Source organism: Psammomys obesus, unplaced genomic scaffold (assembly GCF_907164565.1).
Source record: "Psammomys obesus unplaced genomic scaffold, mPsaObe1.curated_primary_1811, whole genome shotgun sequence".
In the NCBI taxonomy this organism is placed as follows: Eukaryota; Metazoa; Chordata; class Mammalia; order Rodentia; family Muridae; genus Psammomys; species Psammomys obesus.
Window position 1 is genome coordinate 30,882,965 of NW_026585644.1, and position 23,612 is coordinate 30,906,576.

Here is a 23,612-nt window from a genome sequence, read left to right on the forward strand (position 1 = left end):
TTTCATACCCCATGGAGTCTAACCCCAAAGACCTTTGACTATTTTGCATCCTCCTTTTTTTTTTTTTTTAAAAAAAAAAAGGCTTCCTCATGACTTCGATCGTTTTCTTACAAGTCGCCAGCCATGACACAATCACATAATAGATAATCTATCAGAATCTAATCTGAGTAGCATACCTACAAAACCTTGACCCAGGAGCTTGGAGCCTCTTCAGTTTGGAAGCTCTGTTTGTGCAAACATGTGGGCCTGAGTTCAATCCCCAGGACCCATTAAAAGAATAGTAGTTCATGCTTGTGAGTCCAGTACTATTTGGCAGATCCTTGGGACTTGCCAGCTAGCCAGCCTAGCTGAATAAGTGAGTTCAAGTTCCAGACTACTGAAAGACTCTGTCTCAAAATAACACTTGGTGTTGACCTCTGGCCACTAAATGCTAAATAAATGCAGCTTCACATTCATGAACACATATTGCAAACACACACACACACACACACACATTTAGAATTCATTCTTCATTTCCACCTTCTTTCTATTTTCCATTAAAATATCAGTAAATCTCATTGTTCTCCTTAAGTGGTAACAGCTTATTTTCCAATCCATCTTCTCTCAGGACCTCTGTGTAAAAGAACCAGAAAACCTGCCCCTAAGAGTGTTGCAGGTGAGGCTGCTGTGTCGCGTGTGCATCAGTAGGTGACAGAGAGGAGAGAGACTAGGTCTACACTCAGTGTTCTGACCTATGAACACCTGAATGATTAGCAGCCTAACTTTCCCTGAAAAAAAGTAAGTCTGAGATGACCACCATTCCCGTACCAGGGGGCCCAGACTGGGAGCTAGCCTGATACCACCACCAGTGTGGTGCCAGGCAGGCCCACATGGGCTCCCAGAACCCGGAGCAAGCCTGAGACTAGAAGAACCAAGCCCGGGATACTGACCCTGAGCAGGAGTGAGCCCAAGACAGACAACCCTCTCCAAGGGCCGCTTCGGTATGCTGGGCAGGAAGCAATCAGAGACCACCAGACCAACACTACTAAGAGGCCTAGATGAAGAACTAGCCTAAGATGACTACCAGCCTGGTGCCACCCAAACCTGGGGGGGGACAGACCAGGCCCAAGATGACGCCTATTCTGTGCCAGCATGCACAGATGGGGCATGGCACTCCTGAGACCACTCCTGAAATGATCCTAGGCACTCAGAAACCCCAGCTGCCACTAAGAAGAGCAAGAAAGTGGGGAAGTGGAAAAAAAATTGGAACAGAAGGTTGTGGATACAACAAAGAGAGGCTGAACTGGAGACTCAACTGTAGTAAGAAACAGCCTGATGTGAGTAACCAGTGATGCCACTAGGGACCATTGTGGGGTCCTGTTCTGTGCTGCTGCTGGGGTTACATCTTGGCCCATGACCCAGCAACCGCTGGGGTTTGTTACCATCAAAGTCCAGGAAGAGACCCCTGGTCTAGACTGCTGTCCGGGACATGTTAATGCCTGAGAACTGTATAGAACTAGCCTCACCTCTCACCTACACATTGTGGAAGAGTTGGCCTTGAAGGTACGAGAGCAGGAAAGCTGAATCCATCCCTAGCCAGCTGTATTCAAGACAGCTGGATTAACATTGCAGGAGTTGTGGGTGAGATGACTCTATCACTTGTCTCCAGTGTGGTGGCGAGGACAAAGGAGAGATTCTCCCTCCCCCCTTGCCCGTCACTATCTGTGACAGGCAGGAGAGCCAGCCCCAATGAAGCCAAGAGAACAGGAGAGCTGGCCCTGTCCTTCACCTGCTGCAGCACTCAGAGAGTGGGCCCTCGGCCTTGGCTGTGCAACAGAGTAGAGCTGGCCCTGGTTGTGAGGGTTGCGGTGAACCTGCCCTGAAGAGAGTGAGAGTGTGAGAGCCAGCCAGTTCAGATACCTCTCAGGCCCACATCCAGGACTTTGAATTCTCTCACTTTGAATTCTCTGTAGTTTCAGTCCTTAGATTTGAATCTACCCCATAGATTAGCTGCTGGCATGCATGAAGGGGCCAGTCATACAGATCCAAAACCACAGTACACAGGGCTACAACTGGATAGCCTAGAGGAGACCCAGTAAGGTTTCAGTATGATAGAGGAGCAGAAGCCAGAGGTCTCTTACCAGACCAAGGAGTCATTGCAATTAACACTTACAAGCAAAGAAGTGTAGACAAAAGAATTTACTGTGGGACACTCTGTGACACACTGCAGCTTCCACAAGTTTTTCCCCCCTCTATTGTGGGGGAGGATACAAGAGGGGAGGGTGGGTACAAGAGGATAGGGAAATGAGTGAAATTGGGTATGAGGTGAAATTCACAAACAACTAATAAACAAACAAAAAAAAAAGTAGCAGACAAACTTTTCCTGAGAAAGCCATGATTCTGCATTTTATCAGAGACATACCCTTCTAAGTAGGAAAATTTGACACTTTGTAACCAATCTGATAAGAACTTTGATATATTAAAGCTTAAAGCCTATGTGTGTAACTTGTCGATACTCTCACAAATGGGCTTTAATATGTGTCCTCAATGTGTTGAAACACAAAAGCATATATGAACATTCAGATAGAAATACACACACACACACACACACACACACACACACAAAATCATACATACATAGTTTGTTTTCATCTTATAAATCCTAGATCCATAAAAAAAGCTATGAAAATCTGAGCAACAAAATCAGACAGACCTAGTCTATATACTGTATGGTTCTATTGCTAACTGTCATTACATAGATGTGCCACATAAATGCTTATTATGTCTTACTGTGAGACATACCTTGAGTGAGCCCCTTAATTTGACCCTACATGGTTCTTTCTCTGCCTAGCTTTTTTTTTTTTTTTTTTTACCAAACTCAAGCCTTACTATTTGCCTTTGTTATGTTTCATTACATTTGACAGACATTTATTTATTAAACAGCTATTACTTGCCAATCTCTGGGCAAATGACTGAGGTTATAAAAATTTTAAATAAAAAATTATGACTTGTTAGAAAGTTAAAGAAATTACAATGTGTGTGTGAATATAATCACTGAATGACTTGAATGGCTCCTTGGAGCTTATAGAAAAAGACTCTCCTGACCTATAACAAAACCCTGCAAGTAAGAAAGTCCTGGCCAGATAGAATGGAAGTCCACTTCTCTAGAGAATTTGTTCTTTATTTGGTAGATCATAAGAGCATGGCGGCAAGTTAGACTTCAAGTTTGCACATTTGATTAGAGAGGAACTATGTGAAGGATTGGTTAAAGAGGTCAGGACAGAAGAAGAAGAGAAAAAAAAACAATAAGAATCCAGGAGTTATGCAAAACTTAATGACTGAGGGGATATGCTTGTAAGAGAGAACTTCAGAATGATTCCTAGTTTTGGGAGCTCACTGAATAGAGGGATAAAGGAAAGAGATGAGGAGAGAGATGATTTACTTGGTTACATCCCTTGTTTCTGAGCCTGGCCTGTAGTTTTTTTTTTTTTTTTAATTTTATTTTTCTTATTAGTTACATGTAGTTTTTGATGTAGTAAAATAAAGTGGAAAAGACTAGATAAAATCCAAAGGATATAGGTCCTACTATATTTTGGTCCTGAGAATATTTACATGAATGTAGTTTCAGTCCTTAGGCATAAATATTTGAACTTGCCATTTTAAGAATGTTAAACAAACAATTCAATGTGTTCATCAATTAAATCAAACCTGGATACTATTGGCTTTCCCTAAATCTAGCTTGGGCTGCTGTATAACCAACTTTCTATTTCTTTCTTTCTATTCCTTCCAAAGAATAATTGCACATCTCCATTTTAATTAAATTTAGCTCAAGCAAAGTTTAGTGAGCAACTCCTTCATCAATCTTTGAGATGAAGGCAAGAGAAAGAGAAATGCAGAGGGGGAAAAGAAAGGGATTGAGGGGGGAGAGAGAAAGGGAGATGGAGAGGAAAAAGAGAATGGAGAGGAAAAAGAGAAAAGAGTAAAATTCATACAATTACAGATTATTTCTGTGATAGATACTTAATCTAACTGTTTATTCAAGTCACAACAAGTCTTTGGGGAGGTTAAGGTCAAAAGACTGGGTAATGAGGAAATGAGGTAATATTTATTATTTATATTTAAATTAAAACACACAATTTAATTCTAATGTTTCTTTAACCACCAACAACAAAACACATTTAAATTTGTAACTGAGATGCAAGCTACAATAAGCACCCACATACCACTATAGATTAATAAGCCTGGTCCAAATTGTATACATGTACATGGAAACACTGTCACCCAACTTCTGTTTATGACAGGTAAGACTGTGAGCTAGACTCCTACCCCAATAACACTAACAGGGCTGAGCAACTATTTGAGAGCAATGAGTCATTTCTTATTTTCTTGAGAGGAAATTACTTCCTCCTTGGGAAGCTCAGTGGATCTTGACACTGAATGGTTCTGTTGTCTCTCCACAAAGTTTACATGGCACTCTCTCTCCTCCTATTTGTATGCCACCCATCTTTCCTGAAAGTATTTGAGCTACTAATTTCCAGTTTATTCCACATTTTGCATTTTGAATGTGAGGCTCACTTGTCCATTTTCTAAGTGAATGTCACATACTCCCAAGACAGTCCTGGGCATGAACCCGAGCTGAGTTCCTGGAAGGTAATTCAATGAGAACTGATGAAAAACGTGCCTTTCGTGCTTTAAGTAGAGGATGGCATCCTTTGGTGGGAGATTTTTGAGCATTTCTGATCGCTGCTTTCTCATAACAAGCGCATGGTTTACTCGCAGCATCATCAGCCAACCAGTAATCCATCAACACCCGTCATTCATGCCAGAAATTACTCCACCAAACGAAACTGGAAATTGCTACGACGATCAATCTGTACTCGTTTTTCACATCGAAGCAAACTCCTTATGTATTCTCATCCTAACTGCTCAGAGTTTTGTTTGGTAAACACCGGGGAGGCGTGTGCAGAATCAATATGCCTACAGAGGCATGAAATCCGACTTAAGGAAGGTCAGTAGGCAGCGTGATTCTAAGAGGGATAGTCCTTCGCTCAAAGGTGTAACAACACTTAGTCACATATTCTCTTGAAATAATAGATTCCACAGCTACTCCTGGAGGAAATAAGTTTATGTAAACGAGAACACTCTGCTTTGTGCTGCTGGAGTCACAGAGTTTGCCAGATGTTCATAGTCCCAGGGCTCCCTTGTGTGACGTTGGCGAGCACCGCACAAACCCCAGTGCTGGGAAGATTCGCATGTACTGTGTTTTTTTTTTTCCACAGACTGAAAGAAATTTATACATTTCACTGTCCCGGTTTTATTTTTAAAATCTAGCTGTCTATAGTTAAATGCCACAATTTATCTTATAATGGTATTTAAGGGGCTTTTGTGGCACTGCGCCAGATTTATATTATTAGAACCTAGGCGTTTGCAAATGAACCTCTTTCAATTAGTGTTTCAGGAAGCAATTAAACTGTCTAAAGTGTGTTAATGAATACACTGGAATTGGGAAGCCGATCTTCCTAATATCCCCATTATTAATGCACCATCTGCTTCGCTGCCTTAGGAGCAAGCATGATCTCTAGCCTCCGGTCCACAAAACCCAGTCATTTATTCAAAAAGGTCACAGAAGCATACGTTTGTAATCAGCTCAATATTCTATACAATATGTAGATATTATATGGGATTATGGCCATATATTTTTCTCGGGCTTTGTACAGATGCAAATGAGCATGCACATAAACTCTTTTGTACTTGCCTTCATTTTATGAGTCAGAACACTGAGAGCTTCATGAATCTATTCCGTGTCTACTATCGCTGCAGACAGCAGGCTTGCCGTAGGAATGCCCTGATACTTTGAAGGCTATCATGGGGAATCTTAGATGAGACTGTATTTTTCAGTAACAAAGAATGCAATTTTCTATTGTTCACAGCTTTGGTCACAGGAAATGGTCTAGACGCTGCAACAAAGGTCCAGTGTCTCTTTCCTTAGGACATATTCTAGAAGGTTCTACAGAACGCTGGGATTTTCTGGGGTCTTCCTGTTGACTGTATAATGGAAGGTAACTTGGAAGTGGCAGAAAAGACTGGGAGAAAAAATGAAGGCAAGGTTATAGAGCATCATTCTACTCTACACCATACTAAGTCTTTCAGTCACCAGTATCCAATCATTCATCTGGCTTTGGTGACTAATTATTGCTAAGGTAACCAGAATGGTAGTGATACATACCCTGCTTTTAAAGAATTTATATCTAGTCAAGGAAAAGAAGACTCAAGCTGTTTGGTGAGATTGATGTACAGTGTAGCCACTAAGGAATAGCTTGTGGAAGAAGAAGGATTCCAAGGGAAGAGAGAATAAAGCACCTCCTCAATAGAACCCTTCCATTTCTCCTGCCGTCCTTTTAATAAGTGCTAATCTTCAATGGATTGTATTCTCCTGTGAGAGTTCATGTGTGGAAATCATACCCTTTATTTCCTCAGAATGAGACCTTAGTTGGAAGTAGAATTGCCATGGACATAAATAATCAAAATGGGCTTTCTTGGTTTTATAATGACCAGTGTCTTTCAGAGAAAGAGAATTTAGAACTAGGGGCACATACTCCATGAAAAGACAAAAACAGAGACAATGAAGGCCAGAGGCACTGATGATTTCCAGTAAACTTTAGAAGCTACAAGAGAAACATGGGTCAGATGCTTTCTTTAGGCACTTGGAGGAAGATGGCCCTGCTAATACTGCAAAGCAACAAACTAACTGTGCAAAGAACCTGGTGGTTTATTGGTGGTGGACCAAGATGTAAATGCCACTCTCATAAAATACAAAATGCTTTGACTTGTGCTTTTGAGCTAAAAGCTCTGAAAATCAGAAGAATTCTAGGTTTTTTTCATCTTGTCTTAAAAGGCTCACATATGAACTTATATCCTGGACTCATTTAATTTGGAAGAGTTTGGATTTGAATGATGAGACTTGGGTGAATGTGTCTTGGATGAATTTGGAGAGGTCAAGTGATTGAGAGAGTTGCTTGGTCCATTTGAGAAAGAAGACATTCTGGCACGGACAGGCTGAGAATGAAGGAACTTTAGAAGATCGTGTTGAATCTGGGCTCCCACATTCATGTTTCCATGAAAGGAAAGTGATAGTATTGGAAAAGAATACTGCGTGATAGATCATCGTTCACTTAGCTGGACCGCGCAGCACATTTCTCTATACAGGCTGTCTTCACAGTCTACTACGTAAAGATAGCGACCACGCACATATGTTTGGACACATGGATACACATTCTGTCTCCTGTTAAGGGGTAATGCCTTTACAATTCATCTACCGATGACTCTTCCACTGAACATATATGCTAATAGGAAATTAAATAGTAGAAGCACTCTTCATCATTTGTCACCAGCTATATTAACTTTATATATTTTGATATAAAATATATATGAAGCAGAAGTCAAGGATCAATTTTGAGGTGAGAAAGTAAAATTTTAAAATGTGTGGAAAAAACAAGCTGGTATTTGCTAATTTGAAATCGTTTTATGTTCTGGGATCTCTAATGGTGACTATAAGTACACAAATTGACCTAAACCGATATTATACACCCTAGTCTACAGGAAGGAAAGAAACTCAGTGAATTAGAATCATTTGCATGTAGTGTGTAGAGGAGCTGGAATTTAATCCACACCTCCATTTTCTGATTCATCCTATTGACTTTGATTCTCAAAGCAATACAAAGTCAATGCTCCCCTCTGTGTCTACACAGGCTCTTCTTTTCCTCTTATTTGTGCTGTACCTGGCCCTTTAAATAGGCTGGCATAATCTTCTTCCTAGCAGCTGGCACATAAAAGCTAGCTTCTGACAACAATGGTTTGCCAAGCAATTTCCCAGGTTAGCTCTGTCTCATATATTATCTATTAATCTTATTACTGTTCCCTAGCCTCTCTGATTTTTGGCTCTATCTCCTTGGCTGAGAACTGTTAGAACTAGTTCTCTGGCCACGGACTCCTCACTCTACTCTTGGTTTCATATGTTTTTCTGATTTTTATATCCCCTTCAGCCTTGGGTCAGAGAGACCACCTTCCTTCGACTTTATTCCTGTTTTAATGAGTGTAGCTATTCAAGCTTTCCCAGTGAACCTAAGTCTCCTGCTTTGGATGGATGAAACTTTTCAACTGCCTTGAAAAGTTTCATATAAATACAGTGATGGGCGGGAAGTAGAAAAAACCTAGAATAGGAAAGGAAAGGATAGAGGTAGCTTCACGTTTAGCCTTGGTTGCTGTGGTCTAAATTTGTTTCATACATTCATGCTCTAGAAATTAAATGCCAACTTGATAATGAGAGGTAGAGTATTTGTTTTTTGGTAGGCTCATGAGGACAGAGCTCTCACTAAAGGATTAGTCCATTTATGGTTTAATGAATTTATAATAAAACACACTTTGCTCCAATCCCTTGCTGTCTTTTCCCATAGTGTGATATAATATTAAAGTTCTCACCAGATGCCTAGAAGATACTGAGACAGTGCTCTTGAACCTGCAGCCTCTCTCACTGTAAAAATAAACTACTTTTCTTGGTATAGTAAGCATTGTTGTATTTCAGCAATGCAACAGAAAATGGACTAAGATATTATAAAAATTTATGTAGTTTAAAGAAAGGCACTATTTTTTTGTCATTATCAAAGCAAGAATGTTACAAAAGATATTTTGAAGTTTCATTCAGTTAATAATCTACATTTTTTTTTCAATTAAAACAGGTGTGCAAAGCATAGTACCAGCAACACAAATAATGCCATAAATATATTGTCTGCATCTTGCAATCATTTTTTAAAGATATTGTTGACTAACTAAAGAATAGTACTTCTTTCACATACTTGCTTGGATTTTTAAAGGTCAGCTTTGGGACAATCAATCATACCTCTCTGGTTATTGTAAGAGCATATATCAGAAATATAATTCAATCTAGTCTAGAAGCATTCAGGGAAAGTACAGGTATGTCTAGCTTATTTAGCTTACCCTAATGCTCTCTCATTCTATCCATTTTCCTATAAATGCCATGATTCAATTTACTTGAAGTTAAATAAAACTCTGCTATGTATGTGTACCACGTTTTCTTTATCCATCCCTCTGCTAGTGGGCATCTGGGCTGGTTCCATTTCTTAACTGTTCTGACTATCATAACATTAAATGTGAATCTGTCAGTGTCATTGTGGTATATTGTCTTTGGCATATATACTCAGGTATGGTATAGCTGGATGATATAACAGTTTTCATTATAGCTTGAAAGAACTTCTATATTATTTCCACATTAGCAGGACTCAGAAAAGAAAGTATCACATATTTTCTTACAGGTATGGAATCTATATTTAAATGCATTTATTTGTGCATGTATTTGCCTATGTGTGTTGTGTGTGTGTGTGTGTGTGTGTGTACATTTATGACATGAAAGCACAAGGGGAGCATAGGAGAGTGTACTATTAAGCAAAAAAATGGAGAATAAAGGATAAAGGAATACATATAACATGAAAGTTAAACTGAGACTACCTGAAAGGCAGACAGGGAAAGAGATAGCACAATGATAGACATGCACAAAAATAACCCAGAGAACCTCATTGCTTTGTATGTTAACTTTAAATAATCCCCTATAGAAAGAGACTAGATAGGAAAGGAAAAAGACATGTACTAACGGGGTGTCACAGAAACTGAGCTCTGCACAGTTCCCATCATCACTCTTACACTGGGAAGTCTGTCAATATGCCTTTGCTTGGAGCATACAGCATTTTCCTATTTTATTTATTATTTTTTTGGCAAGTGTTTCTTGTCAGTTCCTATTTGATACATACACTGGGGATAAACCAGAGCTGAATAAGAAGACAAAGACCTCAATGCAGAGACTGTAAGGAATCTGGTATTGCAAGTCCCATAATTGATTTGAAGGAATATCAATGCTTACACATATGCAAATAATTCATTTCTTAGTACCCTGTGTAACTAATTCACTGCACTGCATTCTGTTTCATCAATAATATGTCTCTAAAACTTCTACAAAATAAAATAAGTTACACTCTTTTGGAAAATAGGACCATCCAGGGGAGAGGCAAGGACTGAATAGGTAAAAATGATTAAGCTGCTTCGACTTCATTAAATCCGTTCTCTAGGTTCCAGGTTAGTATTCCCAGGGGGCTATGTAAAGAGGGCAGGCAACTATTCCGTCATCATCTCTGCAAGCCCAGAGAACAGCATACAACTGCTCTGGGTTATAGTCTAATGGCTTCTCATTAATAGCTCTGAAGGGATTCATGCTCCTGGTAATTTGGCTGGCAACTTACATTGCTTTTCTCTTCCCAGTTCAATCCTTTTCTCAATCACCTTTTGTTCTTTAAATAATCCTTGAAGTTCCCTTTTTTCATATGAAGCTCTCACAAGTAACTGGGAAAAAATGATTTTTCCCCTCCAAGGTGACCAGCTGCTATACTTTACCAGAGTGACCCAATTTTAGCACTAATAATTCCACATCCTGAGAAATCTCTCAGCCTCAGACAGATAGGACCTGGTAGCTTGGGTCAGCCTACATCCTGTCCCCTCCACAAATACATGACCACCCAGAATTGTTCTCTTCACAGTAATTTTTATTAGCTCAGATGCTCTTGGCCCCACAGTGGGAATGTGCCACAAAGGCTGGAGAAAGCAGAATTGTTTTGTGGACAATTTTAAACAGTGCCAGGTCCCAAGGCCACCTGTTATTTGGTGATATGGGCCAGTTGCATCTGGCCTGCTCTAGATGGCTCTCCAATCCAGAGACAGGGTTTCACTTGGGATGATTTTGCATAGGATAATGCTTACTTCACCAATAGCAATGAGAAAAGTGGAAGAGCAGAAGATGGCTAATTGGAAGACATTTGATTTATCAGACACCAATCAATTGATAAACATTCTTTTGGTTGTTTTGTTAAAGGCAGGAATGCATTTTGAGATGAGGAAACTGGTTTCTAAAGCAACGGTGATAGTCCTTGCTTTTCTGAGTTAAATATTTATCTCACTCCTCTGAGTTTCCACACCTATATCTCTAAGATAGAGATCAACATATTTATATTACAAGAAAACTATGAAAATCAAATGATGGTCACCAAGACCCAGATATAGTATCATGACTATTAAATGAACTTAATGCATGGCTATAGCTTTTGCTCAGTGTGATGAAGGACACTATAACACACACACACACACACACACACACACACACACACACACACACTTCTGAAAGCTTAAGTTAAACCTGCAAGCATTCCATCCTCTTCTCTCAGATGCTGTCACCACAGAGAGAAAGTCAATAACATTCTGTACATTTGAGCATTTTGCATCAGGTACTCTAACCCATATCTCTTTGTAGCTCATAATTCATAGCTTGAGAACCACTTGGCTCTCTCAAAAGTCCATTAAATCAATAGCATTGAGACAAAATGCATGAATCTCCCCTTTTGTAACATTCTTCAGTGCCATGACTTTTCTCCTTGTGCCCCGGGCACCTTGGGGCAATGGTTGCCATATTTCTCCTATTAACCCCATGCTCACATCATCACTGAGTTCTTGTTATCTAGCCTCTTGAATAGTCTAACTTTCTTTCTATGGCTATCATCCTAGAGTCAGCTGCCAAAATTTCTTTCCTAGGTTACTACATTCCCCTAAATGGTGTTCCCTAACCTTCCTAAACTCTTCCTTATGACCAATCTTTTTTCAGATAACTTCAAAGACATTTTTGAAGCAAAAAATGATCATGGCTATGCCCTGCTACTCTTCAAGGATTGCATGTCACAATCTGCCTGAATCTCCCAGCAACTGGAACCTCATCCCATAGCACATAACTGTTAGAGAGGTCACACAGACCTTTCTGTGTCTACCTTGAATATTTGAATGTGTCATTCTCTTGGCAAGTATTCTACACCTCTTTCTAACCTTTTTCTGAACCACTCTGTTTATGGTATAGAGCACAACACAAATATTCCTTTGTAAATGGAGTTTCATAAAAGTTCTTTAAGCAACCACACAAAAAAATGTTTTAAATGTTATACTATTTCCAATTACATAATATCTGTGTTCTTCAGGACACTGTAAGGTTCTATGACTATGGCTTCTACTTAGTTTTTTTTGTTTTTGTTTTGTTTTCTCAATTGAACCATGGTTCCTAATGTAGTCTTTATAGTACAGTTAGTACTTAGCTAAAATTTGTTCAGGCTGGAGAAATGGCTCAGTGGTTAAGAGCACTCATTATTCTTCTGAAGGTCCTGAGTTCAGTTCCCAGCACCCACATGACAGCTCACAACTGTCTATGCCATCTTCTGGCATGCAGATATACGTGCAGACAGAGTATTTACATACATATATATACATACATATACACATACATCTTAAGAAGTGTTCATAATTGACTGAGTCTATGGACAAACAATAAATGCTACAAGTTAGATTACCACTAAAGGCCAGAGACTGTGACAAATAGCAGTCATGGTAGTGGAAAGTGTGAAGGCTGAAGATAATTTCCCAAGGAGGCGATGACTAGAGAAAGTAATAATTGAGACAGAGATACCTGGGGTAGACGTTAGATGAGTAAAAAGGCAGGAATAGCCAATGTGCTTTAAGGTGTTGATATTATTAGGTAAGACATTTTCAAAGCCAGGATGAGCATCCTGTCTGCAGAGAACAGTACCGAGATTCATAGATGCCCAACGAGAATGAAATTATAACCCAGAGTATGCAGTTGGTCATTGTACAACCCAAAGAAGGGAGCCGCATATTTCAGCATCTATGGGCATGCACGTCATTCAAAATTATTCCCAAATGTGATTGGCATTTCAATCAGTGATTTATATTGATACAAAAAGTAAGAGATAGCACCACCCTAGAGGGTAGTGATAAGCAGAACAGGCATTGCAAATGGTTTGTTTGGGTTGATGAAGGCTTAGTTTCATTATATGGAGATAAATTACTCTGCATCTCTCTAACAGTCACATTATTAACTGCACTGACATTTTATTTATAAATCAGAGGATAATCTGAGGCCAAACAAAGAGGAAGCATTAACAAAGGGCCTTTCCACAGGCTGTTGACTATCTGACATTTGAGAATGAAGAAGCATTGCTTCAGAAACATTCTGAGTCCTTCTTGTACACTCTATCTGAGAACTGCTAGAGTCAGACTCAGGAATATATGTGTTCAATATGCAAGCTCAGATGCTTCAATTATAAACTCTTGTCCTATCTTAGTCATGAACTAAGATGCTTCGTAACCTCTGCTGATATCAAAACATCACTCTGCTTCCCTCTAAACCAGTGGTTCTCAACTTTTCTAATTCTGAGACCATTTAATACAATTCCTCATGTTGTGGTAACCTCCCAACCATAAAAATATTTTGTTGCCACTTCATAACTCTAAGTTTTCTAATGTTATGAATCATAATGTAAATATTTTTGGTGATAGAAGTTTGCCAAAAGGGTTATGACCCACGGGTTGAGAACCATTGCTCTGCAAAATGAACTGCAAAAACTACATTCTATGAAGAGAATAAGTAGGATAAACTAGAGAATAACTAGGAGAAACTAGAGAACAAGGAAGGTTTTGGTGAAACAAATCCTTTCTAGAAATCAGGAGACATCAAGGACAAAAGGCAATTATTTTATCAGTCCGGAGACCAGGATACCTATGCCAAGCCCAATCTAGAAAGGTAGTGACAATGAAGAGCAGTTGGCTATACAGTAAAAAGAGTAGTTGGAAGCATATTATAGATCAGAGCAGAGAGATTACAAGGCTGAATGGCAATGATTGTAATAATATTTAAATTTCTTTGTGTAAGTAAAATTGCCTTGAGCTCCATGACTTGCTTCTGAGAAGAATGTATAAATTCAATCAGCAAGATTGCTTGGGTCATAAGTGTTATTGTAAACACCCATGCCTTTGTCCCATGGTCTGACAGGATTCAATATCTTTATTGCCTATTCAATATCTTTATTGATGGCCAAGATGAAGGAATCGACAATGTGCATATCAACCTTGCACAATATACTAAGTTAGAAAGATTTGATTATACCAACACAAGTCAGGAATAAAATTCTAATTGACCTTTGAGAAACTCACTAGAGTGAGTTACTTTCAGGCAAGAAAAATTAAATAAGGATCCCAAGCTGTTCACAAGCTAAATATAAAAATCCTAAACAAAGAAGTCACATTTTCCCCACTATCCTTTCTTCTCCAGACTTTCATTAATGTTCCAGATTACTTCATAGATATCAAACTTGATAAAGAATGTACATAAATCATAAAAAATTCAGAAAATTGGAATATGCAGAAAGAAAAATGGAAATGCCATTGAGTTTTGGTATACCCAGAAGGTGATTAATGTTTGTGTATATAATAGAGAAGGAAGAAAACAAAGAAGAAAGAAGGGACAGTGGAAGAGAGGAAGAGAGGGATAAAGGAAGGAAGGAAGAAAGAAAACAAGGAAGGAAGAAAGGAAGGAAGGAAGGAAGGAAGGAAGGAAGGAAGGAAGGAAGGAAGGAAAAAAGAAAGGAAGGAAGGAAGGAAAGAATTAAGTATAAGGAAAAGTTGAAGGAAGAGAGAGAATGCATGTGGCCTCTGCTGGTAAATGCTTATGACTATAACAGAAAGAATCATTCCTCAGAGGTAGAAAGCATAGATGCCCATGAGACGAAAGAGACAGAAACTCGGGGCTTCTCTGGACTCCTTTCAGCCTTGAACATCTATCTGGCTTAATAATTGGTATTTTGTTCCATTCAAAAGAAACACAATTCTCATGAAAGATATTCTTCAACAGTTAGAGAAGTGAAATCAGATTCATCTCCTAGGTACCACCACCATCATGCATACTACAGTGATTTCTTGTGTGCCCAACTTTTCCTAATAGAGTTCGGAATTCTGTCCACATTTTCTCTAGAGTCTGAAAATAAAGCCTTTTTTTCACACTAAAGAAAAACCCAGAGAAGGTTTCAAATGGTTCTTCCCAGTTCTGACTCAGATTTGAAGATGGACTACCATGTTTCATGGACAGGCACTGCTTCCCAACTTTAGAAGTATAATAAAATTATTTACTAAGGTAGGGAACATGTAGAAGACAGGCAGAGGACAATTAAAAATGACATGATCACAGAGTATCGATCAGTTACTAAACGTCTTAAAGATTCTAGATGATCCTACAGTATGGCCAATATTGAGAATCATGCCTGTGTAAAATAAGTGGTCATTTTTCTTTCCCTTGAAACATGCTCTATAAGAATCTATTCTGGAATAGCCCATAGATCCTGCTACATCGTCTTCACTTCATTAAGGACTCAGACAGAAACTTCTACGATTTAACTATAGAAATGTTTCTCACATTTCAAAGTCTTTTATAAATCACTTGAGGATCTTGTCAGGAGATAAACGTTCTGGGCCTGGAGAGATGGCTCTTTGAGAGGACCCAGGTTTGGTTTCCAGTATCTGCATAGCAGCTAGCTACCATTTGTCACTCCAGTTCCACAAATTCTGATTCCCTCTGTTTCTTATATTGCATGCATGTAGTACACGGACATGTGCAGACAAATCACCTACATACATTTTTTTTTTTAAGATAAAAGTTTTCATCCATTGCAGCTGAGGTTGCTTTGTGATTCTGAACTCCTAAGGTGCTGTTTTTCAACCTGTGATTCACGGACCCTTTGGCATTGAAGGACCCTTTCACAGGAGTCATCTAAAAGCATCAGAAAACACAGATATTTACATTATAATTAGTAACAGTGTCAAAATTAGTTATGAAATAGCAACAAAAATGATTTCATGATTTGGGCCACCAGAATGTAAGGAACTGTATTAAACGGTCCCAGCATTAAAGAGGTTGAGAACCACTGTTCTAAAGACTCCTGTAGGATACCAATGAGTTGTTTCAGGATCTGTTAAGCCAAATACAGGGTTCCAAGTTGGGAGGTCTTTTCTGTGTAAACCTGAAGCTGCACTCTCACCTGCTGTCTGACTGAGTCTTTATTGCATTGAGAAACATCTATTGAACATCAACTCAAAGACAGAAGATATGATAGCAATGACTTTTCTAATTTATCAAGGAAAACAGTCATAATGATCAAAGCCATAGAGTAGTAGTCCCTACTAAGTGCATCAGTCCAAAGCCATACACAGGATTCTGTGCTTGGGGCATCCTAATCATGGCTTTGACCATAGTAATATGAGAGTAGTCTACTCTACAAAGCTCTGTGCTTGTACAGTACATTAAATTTTAAAAATAGGAAGAAAAATTCATTTCTCCTTTGGTGCTAAGAGAAGTCAGTGTCTTCACACTAAGTGGTGAAAGATCATTAACACTGACTGTGTGGACTTCTTCTTCAGACTAATATGGCTCCTGTTACAGCAAGGGTCTGAGTCTCGGGGCACTTACCAAAGTTTCTAGCTCATTCTGATCCAGCACAAAGAACTGAACCAAGGGCACGTGATAAGGTACTGGCAACAGGGACAGTTTATCAAGAAAGAGAACTACTCCCAAGAACAGCAGTGGGATAATGAGTAAGAAAAGCTTGTACTCTAAAAGTGTTGGACTGCCTGGTTCATGACCCCTTTTAGGGCATCTAACACAGCAGCCATTCCTCTCCCCTTCGCATATCATGCACTTTGTTTCAGCATGCTCCATATATCTGTTGAGTTGGGTAGGGGTGTGTTTTCTGACAGATAATCTTGATGTAGCTTTTTACACTTTGTTGTCTCCTCCCAGTCTGAAGTTCACCCTTGTTTTGTTTAATCTATTGATATGTCACTTGCACTGTTTAAACCTCAGTTTCCTCGTTTACAATATAAAGTATTTTTGCTTTGTATCATTAACAAAATAAATAAAAGGACTTCTGTTGTTGTTTTGATTTTGTTTTGTTTTGTTTTGTTTTGTTTTGTTTTGTTTTGTTTTGGTTTGGTTTGGTTTGGTTTGGTTTGGTTTTGGTTTGGTCTGGTTTTTAAGACAGGGTTTCTGTGTAGAGCCCTGGCTATCTCGTACTTGCTTTGTAGACCTAGCAAGCCTCAAAATCATATCCGCCTTCTCTGCTGTCATTAAAGGTGTATGCCAAGACATTGGGCAAAGAAAAGGACTTCTGAAGAGACAGTTCTCCAATGAAATGTTCCAAAAAACTTATGGAGTAGTAAATTCCTGCCAGGAAGCTGAAAACACCATGTTTTGGGATTCTTTCCTCCAAGTTACTGCTCTGTCTACATTTGCTTCTCTGAGGTGTGGCTTCTGTACAACAGGAAATAGTTTCTCTAATGTCTTACTGTCTAGTTTAAAGACAATTTATCAAACTAGCATTGTATTTTTCCCAAGAATTCCAATATTTAAGATAAAGATAGTAGAGGGGCTGGATAAACAAAACCCCACAGAGCTCCCAGAACCTAGATCAGTCCTATGTATGGGCAGGACACCAAAAGGAACTCATTATTCCTCCACTTTCAAAGCCTAAGTCAGAGAAGACAAAGATGTGAGATCTGTCCGCATGTCTTCCAGGTCTGATTATGTGTCTAGGATCTACTTTCCAAACCATGGTTTTCCTGACTAAATCCAACATCTTCTACAGATTGTGTCTAGCTCATTCAAAAGATAACATAACTAGCCTTACCATATATTGAGGCAATGCTACCTAGCCTTAATTGGGGACACTTCCATGCGCAGTGTCAGGGGATCATTTACTTACTTTAACATAATCATACTCAATAAATGGTAGCTAATACTATTGTTCTATTGTAGTTCGTATGAATTATGATGGGTGTGGTGGTGGGTGAGCTCATGAAGTCATGAGTTTAAGGCCAATTCAGACTAGTAGTAAAACCTTGTCTTAAAAGTATATTCTGAGCTATGCATTTAATTGACTTGCTGAAATACTTGCAAAGGGGATTGGAAATAATGACAGAAGAGCCCTAATAAATTGCATGTGACCTTTGCATCCTTAGATGTTCATTGTTGGTTATATGAAGGCTCCCTAGTGATGCCTTGAGAAGCCAATAAAGAAAGCACCGTGACACTGACATCAATGTTTATTTATTCAGCATAACGAAGGCATATAGTTATAAGATTTTAGAATTCAAGAATTAGTCAAAAACGCTCATACTGAAGAAACTCTCCTGTCTTATAAATGGTGCTAGCTGGCCCAGGTGCTCTTTTTCATGTACTAGAGAATAATAGGATGGCTGGAATACCTCAGTTGAGAAGAGGATTATTCGCCAGACGGTTTAGGAGCTTCTCCAACCTGTAATGAGTTTAGTGACTGAGATGTGTAGAGGCAACACTGAACTAAGACAGAAATATCAAAGCTGGGTCAATGGTATCGATTGCTCCTTTTTTAATACTGTCTTAATGATCACCAAAAGAGCTGTTCTATTTTGATTTTTGTTGTTGTTGTTGTTGTTACATTTCACTTGATGTTTCGGGTTAGTTTCAAAACAATACAATAGGAACCGCTCTTAAAGTTTCGGTAATGAGTGCTGGGGTGTGTTCACAGGCTGGCTACTTCCTAAGGACACGAAAGGATGTGCAACGAAGCACTGGCCACTCAACTCTCTTTGGAAAACATCCCATTGATTTCAGCCTCAGTTAAATCAACACAACCATGTCTCAAAATGTTCTTGAAAATGCTTTGTCACTACTCAGGAAATAACAAATGCCCCTTTGTTCCAATTTCAAGACGCAAGTTGTGTCCTGAGGTACAATGGCACACTGGATAGTATAAATAAATAATTACATGCAGCTTCAATGAGATGTTTTCATTTGAGTGGTTTGGCATAAGCTGATGTGTAGCTGTATATGAATGTACCTGGAAGAAGGCTGGAATACTCTGTGAGGTCAAGTGTCACAGACACCATCCTGCTAGCCAGCTGGAGCCAGCAAGCCCAAAGGAATTTCCCATCTATGTTATCATCTCAAAGCTCCAACTCCCTGCTCATTTCAGAACGCTGTTAAGACAACTGGGAAAACAAAGGGCCACTGCCACTTTGTCTACCACACGCTTAATTATGAAGCTCATTTTTGTTCTGCAATCAGGAAAAGCAAAACATCATTTACAAGAGGAACTACTGCAAAAGGTCAGTCCTGAGAAGTGATTGATGCATTCCCACAAGGAGAAAACTTTCATTCCAAGCTTGGCAGTTGATAAACACACTTATCTCACTCCCCATGGTAGAAGCACACAGCTTTCTGGAGTCAGTGAAGTGACACAGACCTGGTACACAGCTCCCTAGGGGCTGTGGGAAAGACTAGCAGCATGACGGTGTGGCAGATGCCTTGCAGGAAGGCCCCAAGAAGGGTTGCACTCATCCAGTGCCTATTCAGGAGCTCAGTATTGACTGTCAAAGAGTAAATTCTACAGGTTGACATGCTCAACACACACACACATATACACCATACACTCATATATATGCATGCACATGCACACACATATACACACTTATACAGTCACACACATACACACATATATGCCATACATGCATATACATGTACATACATGCACACACATATACACATACATACTTATACATTTGCACACACGAACACATGCAGATAAACACAGCAAAAGATGGAAAGAGAGAAAATACCAGAATATCAGTGCAGTGGCAGTACCAGGAGTTCAAGCCGTTGTCCAGACTGAAGGTGCAACTCACACTGAGAGCCTGTGGTTTGAACACGTAGACCCAAACACATAAGCACATAAATACCCGGGCAAAATTGACAGTGGGCAAAGCCATAACAATGTAAAAACACTCAGTGTTATTCTCTCCTCTGTGCCTCTGTCACTGGGATATCAAGAGCAAAGCAGTCACTCTAAGCTTCCCAGTCAGAATGAGCAATTCTTTGGTATTACCTACTTGTCTCTATTTGGTATTATTCTCCTGTATAGTCTATTTAAATTAGAGCAGTTTTCCAGGAACCTGAAAGCATGCTGGATCTCAGTCTCAAGATTTCCAGCACATTGGAGCCCAGCAGCAACTCCGAGGTTCAAAAGGTAACACGGTAATCCACAGGCTGATGAAAATCTACACTGAGATCCTGTATCCAAAGTTAAAGAAAGGAAGAGGAACAAGGAGAGCCTGTCTGACAACCTAGACCCGAGTTGCACACTGTGTAATTTAATATGACAGTTGAGTTAATGAAATAGTTTGTCCTGAAAATTCTCCATTGGCTGTCACACACGTCATATCCAGCATGATCTAAATATCTGAACAAACACTGATTGCGTGCAAGCAACATACATGCTCATTAAATGTGAACAAGTAAAAATTGTTCCTTCAGTTGGGCTGTATCATTGGTAGCAAAATGACCTTACATGTGGTAGACTGGAAGAATACAATGCGGCAGGAGGCAGCCTGAGGAAATGGACAGTACCAGATGTGGGAGGGAGAGCATGGCGCTGGAATGGTCCACTTGGGACTGAGCTTACATTACTTTTGAAAATTGCGGGGGGAGGGGTCATATGATGTTTCAGCCACACATATGGCTGAAATCAATTCCTAACAAACCCTTAGAGATTGTGCCAAGGCCTGTGCTGGGAGCAAGGGAGAACTGTGTCCCATATATTTTTTGCTCCATAGTAAGGAGCAGAGCCTCTTGCTGTAATTCATGTGACAATGAATTCTACTAGATAAGAGGAATCAAAAGCTAGTCTAAAGAAAAAAGGGAGAGAAATGCCCATGAGGAGCTTGGACATGGGAGAGGTTGGGACTGGAGACTTGATTGTGTTCAGATGTTAATGCCTGTCGTGGCAGCTGAAAACATGAATGATACTGTTGATGTGCTAGGAGTTGGTCTTGGATCCCAAAGAAGGAAATATTCCACCCTGACTAAGACACAAAGAAAATCACATTAAAATGATTTTTAGCAAAATCTTAAATAAGAAATCAGATGTTAAAAGACCTAAAATATATATGAAGAAATATACACCAAATAAGCTTCCCGAGTCATAAAATAAAACTTTGTAGGGGAGAAGATTGACCAGACGGGTGGATGGTTCTCACACAGTTTGAGAGGTTCTTATGTCTGTGTATCTTTTCAATGAATCAAAGACCTTCTCCAAGCAGAGCAAGAAAATCGCGTGTCACTCACGGAAAGCAATATGCATCACCTTATTTTTAAATATCCTCCAGGGCAAAAATATAACCAGAGACGTTACACCTCATCAGGTTCATCTTAACTTCATTAATATCATGAATATGAGATTAACCTGGGGCTCATACCAATCATCTTTGCTTTTGCAATATGTTAGAAATTTCTCTGGCTCCAGGAAAGGCACAAATCATAAATGCAGATGGAACTAGACTCATGTTTACGTTTGGTTACTAGGATCATGGAGATGAAATTAAACACATTCAATTACACTGAAGAAATAAAATGGTTTTCTGGGGTTTTGAAGAATTAATATAAATATGTTTTATGAATAAAAGCAATTCTGTCCATATTATACTGTAATACTTAATATGATTATCAATGATAGGATCTAATTGACCATGCATCCATACATTGTTATGATTAGTTTTACTTGTGAGAAAAGAAACAAAATCTAAATTCATGACTAACGGTATCTTTCTTTAACAGAAATACAGCAATCGTAATATCCTATCTAAACAATGATCAACCAAAAAGCTAGGCACCTGTGATAATAATTACACAGAAACAGTAAAAAGTTCTGAAAAACAAAGGACAGGGTAGAGATGACTGACAGAAGCCAAATATCTGCTCTGATAAATTGGCCAAACTTGAAGTAACCCAATAATGAACTGAGCTAGCTAGCTAGCTAGACAGACAGACAGATAGAATACACACACACACACACACACACGAGAGAGAGAGAGAGAGAGAGAGAGAGAGAGAGAGAGAGAGAGAGGGAGCAGAATGCAAAATGGGACTCACAAGATTGCCCAGACAAGTGAAAGTTGCACTCTGACCTGGTTGTTATAGCAATGGCTGCTGTAACACTGCAGAAATTTGGGATAAAATGGTCAGAAGGAATGACTACGTATTAAATCATCTGAGTCTGCTTGATGTAAGCCTAGGAACAATTATTTAGATAATTCAGAAAAGTACAATTGTTATCAATTCAGTGAGTCAACGCTTCCGGCAGAAAGATTAAACTAAAAAAGAACTGATAAGGTCTTTTAAAGTAATTGTTGTCACAAAGTCTTCACAAAGCTTGAAAGGTCCTACACTATCCTAGTCAAATAATTACGCCTACACTGTAGAACAAATGCATTTCTGCACATACTTGCTGAAAAGTAAAATGCTGCTTAAGTAAACAATAATTTTATGAAGATTGGATAAAAATTACATAAGATCTCAGTTCTCTTTGCTAATGCCTAAATAAAAGTAACTATCCTCATCCTTATTCTCTCTGATACCCTCTCTTGTCACCTTCTATCATCCCTCCACTACTTTGCCACTGTTAATTTGCTGCTTCGGGTATGCCAGCCAGAGTCTGCCTCAGCTTTCTCTGTAAAACTTCCCTGTGGTTTGCAGATTCCTCCTTCAGAATATCCTCTCTTCTTTGAGATGCGCTCAAATCTGTACACACCCATTTATAAAAAACTGTATTGATAGTTTGTTATCACCGTACATGCAACACACATATGCACACACAAACAATGGATATACACACGCATATACCCAGATGTACACTCTGCATAGACACAAAGCAGAGCCAAGCTCCTTTACTTTGTATTTTTTGTTATTGATCTGCTACTCATTGTTTTTCTAAAACTCTTTCTTGCAAATTGTCTTGACTGTCTTCCCATCGTGAAATATAAGTTCTAAAGAGCTAGAATTTTAGTTAGAAAAATAACTGTAAAATATACTCATGATAAGGAAATATCATAATAAAAAATCATGAGAGAAATGGGTAACACGATTTTAGAAAGAACATGTATATTCTTAAATTAGAAAAAGAAAAAAGATAAAAGGATAAAAGAATAAAAAGAATAAATGAAATAACGAAACTAAGATAACATAATAACATAAGCTCAAACAATTTAAGAAAAAGAAATGGATATGAATAAAGTTAATAAAAAAGAACATGTATATATAAGGTTTCAACTATGTCAAACTTAATCTTTTTAAACTATCAAGGAAAACAGAAGGAAAAATGTGATCAGATGACAAGAAAACAAAGTGTGAGATACTACTAAACAGTGAGTGCTCAAAGAGAAACACAGAACTCCTACAAATGACATAAAATAACATCAAAGATAAGATTGCTTTCAGCTCTATTCCGGAATCTAAAAGTTAGATTAAATAATTTTTTTTAAATTAGAGTTTACGAAAGCAGTAAGCTCATATAAATAAGAACATTTATCTGGATTTATTAAGGCAAATTTTGTATGAAGTGAAAGTCATGCATTTTATGTTTATATTTTAATGATTCTGGCATGAAAATAAAGTTCATGCAGCTATGCTCACAGTGAAGCTATATAGTATAATGTTATCACATCACCCATAAAATCCCCTTATTCACTTGCTGTCACCCCTTACTCTAAAGACAGCCTCCAGGAGCCCACTGCTCTGCTTCCTGTTTTACTAGTTTGAGCTTTATAAAATTTCATATAAATATGATCATATAAAAATTTGAACCCTACATTTCATTTCTTTT

At 38.7% G+C, this 23,612-nt stretch overlaps 1 non-coding gene across 1 annotated transcript; it reads left to right on the forward strand.

Annotated features, from left to right (window-relative positions):
- Window positions 1-633: 633 nt before the first annotated feature.
- Window positions 634-765, forward strand: LOC129691742 (small nucleolar RNA SNORA17). The gene has a single exon (XR_008722542.1). It is a non-coding gene; the product is annotated as a small nucleolar RNA SNORA17 (small nucleolar RNA).
- Window positions 766-23,612: the final 22,847 nt, after the last annotated feature.